This window comes from Pteronotus mesoamericanus, unplaced genomic scaffold (assembly GCF_021234165.1).
Source record: "Pteronotus mesoamericanus isolate MK-2021 breed Mesoamerican mustached bat unplaced genomic scaffold, CSHL_Meso_final contig_50, whole genome shotgun sequence".
NCBI classification, from domain to species: Eukaryota; Metazoa; Chordata; class Mammalia; order Chiroptera; family Mormoopidae; genus Pteronotus; species Pteronotus mesoamericanus.
Genome location: NW_026555186.1, coordinates 46,140,040 through 46,143,698, shown reverse-complemented (window position 1 = coordinate 46,143,698; position 3,659 = coordinate 46,140,040). Strand labels below are relative to the sequence as shown.

Sequence of the window (3,659 nt, the reverse complement as noted above, 5' to 3'; positions counted from 1 at the left end):
ACATCGTATTGGAAGTCCTAGCCACAGCGGTCAGACAAGAGAAAGAGATAAAAGGCATCCAAATAGGAAAGGAGGAAGTAAAGCTATCATTGTTTGCAGATGACATGATAGTGTACGTAGAGAACCCTGTAGACTCTACCAAAAAACTCCTCAACCTAATAAGTGAATTTGGCAAAGCAGCAGGATACAAAGTCAACATTCAGAAATCAAAGGCATTTTTGTACACCAGCAATGCAATAGAAGAAGAAGAAATCAGAAAACAAAATACCATTAGATATAGCAAGAAGAAAAATAAAGTACCTAGGCATAAATTTAACCAAAGATGTAAAAGACCTGTATGCAGAAAACTATACAGCATTGAAAAAAGAAATTAAGGAAGACACAAATAAATGGAAGCATATACCGTGCTCATGGATTGGAAGAATTAATATCCTCAAAATGTCCATACCACCCAAAGCAATTTATAGATTCAATGCAATCCCTATTAAGATACCAAGGACATATTTCACAGAAATAGAACAGACATTTCAAAAATTTATATGGAACCATAAATGACCCTGAATAGCCTCAGCAATTTTGAGAAAGAAACACAAAGTAGGAGGGGTCACAATACCGGACATCAAACTCTACTACAAAGCCACTATACTCAAAACAATCTGGTACTGGCACAAGAACAGACCCATAGACCAGTGGAACAGAATAGAAAGCCCAGAAATAAGCCCAGGTCTCTATGGGCATCTAATATTTGACAGAGGGGGCAGAAGCATAAAATGGAGCAATAACAGCCTCTGCAACAAATGGTGTTGGGAGAGCTGGATGGCTACATGCAAAAAATTGAAATTGGATCATCAGCTGACACCATACACAAAAATAAACTCAAGATGGATAAAAGACTTAAATATAAGTCACAACACCATCAAAGTTCTAGAGGAGAACATTGGCAGGAAACTCTCAGATATTCCACGCAGCAATTTTTTCACTGATATGTCTCCTAAAGCAAGGGACATACAGGAAAGAATAAACAAGTGGGACCTCATCAAAATAAGAAGCTTCTGCATGGCAAAAGAAAACATCAGCAAAATGAAAAGGGAGCCAACCATATGGGAAAATACATTCACTAAGGATACATCAGATAGAGTTTTGATCTCCAAGATGTATAAATCACTCGACTCCACTCCAAGAAGACAAACGATCCAATCAAAAAATGGGCTAAAGGACCTGGGCAGACGCTTTTCTAAGGAGGAGATACAGAGGGCCCAGAGGCATTTGAAAGGATGCTCAGCATCACTAGCCATCAGTGAAATGCAGATCAAAACCACCATGAGGTACCACCTCACACCGGTCAGAATGGCCATCATAAACAGATCCACAAACAACAGGCACTGGCGAGGCTGTGGAGAAAAGAGAACCCTAGTCCACTGTTGGTGGGAATGCAGACTGGTGCAGCTACTGTGGAAAGCAGTGTGGAATTTCCTCAGAAAGCTGAAAATGGAGCTGCCTTTTGATCCAGTGATTCCCCTGCTGGGACTATACCCTAAGAACACCAAAATGCCAATACAAAAGAACCTATGCACCCCAATGTTCGCAGCAGCACAATTTACAATAGCGAAGTGTTGGAAGCAACCTAAATGCCCATCAATAGATGATTGGATCAAAAAATCATGGTACATATACACAATGGAATACTACACTGCAGAAAGAAAAAAAGAACTACTAAACTTCGTGACAGCATGGATGGAACTGGAAGCATTATGCTAAGCGAAATAAGCCGGGGGTGGGGGGAAGGACAAATACCATATGATCTCACCTATAAGCGGAACCTAACCAACAATACAAAGATGCAAGGAAAATAAGACCAGCAACATTGAAAGGAAAAGAAATCAACAGAGACAAGAGGGAAGGAGGGAGTGGGGGTGGGGAAAAGGAAGGGAAGGGGAAAGTCAAGGAACATATAGCAAGGACTCACGGACAAAACCAAAGGGGAGGAGCTGAGGGAGGGATGGAGGGAAGGGGCAAGGGAAAGTGGTGGGGGGTAGGCAGAGACAAATGTATTTGAAAAAATAAATTAAAATTAAATTAAAAAAATAAATTTGAGCACTTAAAAATATTTATGAACTATAGTACCTAACAAAGTACATAAAAATTTGCAATTACTTAAGAGTCCTCTTTGTACCCTCAATTTCAAAGAAAGTCAAACAAGTATCTCACTCAACAATTCTGACAAAATTGACTGGATCAAAAATATAACATTCACATTAAGAAATAATTTAAAGACATTAGTGGTAAAAAATATAATATTAGGTATCTAACTTCAGAATAAAATCACATTTTTAAAATTTTGACAACCATAGTCTATCAACTGTTCTGGCATATGTCTCTCCTTCACTTTTATTTTTTTTTTTTTGGGTCACCAAGATTCATCCAATATAAAAATTACATGCAGCATCAGGGAACACTCTTATTTTTTAAAAGTACTTATATGTGGTATTGTTAGGGTTAGCTACCTCCTCATACATGTCAGCATAAGAATAAGACTGTTCAGCACATGACAATTGAATAGTGACTGCCTTTTAAGAGTTAGAAATGGAAGCTCCTAGGTCCTGCCACTTAGGTGCTATCTGAGTGTGGTGGTAAATAGGGTAAATTTTAATCTGACTAAAGCATTAAAAAGCACAGAATTATATGCATCTAATTAGTGATCAGAATTTTTCTACCAGGGATGTGGAAGGAAAGAACTTGATGGAATGACTAGTGTCTTTCCCTTATGGTGTACTAACTCATTCTGTAGGGTTGTGCTTTCTTTTGTCTAATGGAGCCATAATCTCTTGCTTGGTCTTCCTTTTCTCAAAGGAATAGATGTCTTTAATTTTGTAGGTCTGGGATTAGAAAAATACTCTGTGATATAATATAGATAATAGAACTATATTAACTGGATCATTTGGGAGCTTGATTTGACAAATGTGGTCTCATTAGCATCATGCTTGACCTGAAGAAAGTAAATGTGGCATCTGATACTCTTATCTGCACATGGTTAAAAGTATAAGCAGTAAGTATTTGTTGACATGAAGTAAATACAATATGGGGGCGAAAACAAAATAATCTCTTTGGAAGTACATTGTTCTGAGGTCAAAATGGTAAGCAGACCTGCCATTGCAGCATCAAATTGGTGGCTGGAGAGTGTTCAAAAATGGTATTCCAGTGCTGCAGGGTCCAATAAACCGGGGTTAATGTGAAACAATGCAATGAACGTGGATGATGATGTAAAAGAGGTCATATGAGAACCTATATAACGATGGGGTGCTCTGCATTAAGAGAGCAGTGGACCTGTCCATGAGGCAGCAGGTCTTGCCTAAAGAGCAGTGGACAAAACATGAGGAGGATAAAACTACCTTGAACTGTATCTGAAAGAGGCTATTCCGGAAAGAAAAGAATGGGCAAAGAAATAATCATGTAATCAAAATCTGTGGCTGTAGTTGTCCTCAGTATTTTAGTGATATTGGTAAAACCTGAAGTGTACAATTGAGCACCATATGAGCTACAAATATATTAATTTTTAAAAAGATTTTATTCATTTATTTTTAGAGAGAGGGGAAGGGAGGGACAAAGAGGGGGAGAGAAGCATCAATGTGCAGTTGCCTCTCGCACGCCCGCAACTGGGA

The 3,659-nt window shown here is 38.5% G+C and overlaps 1 pseudogene; it reads left to right on the top strand.

Annotated features, from left to right (window-relative positions):
* The first annotated feature begins 3,131 nt into the window (after positions 1 to 3,131).
* On the top strand, positions 3,132 to 3,446 carry LOC129074488 (cytochrome b-c1 complex subunit 7-like; annotated as a pseudogene).
* Positions 3,447 to 3,659: the final 213 nt, after the last annotated feature.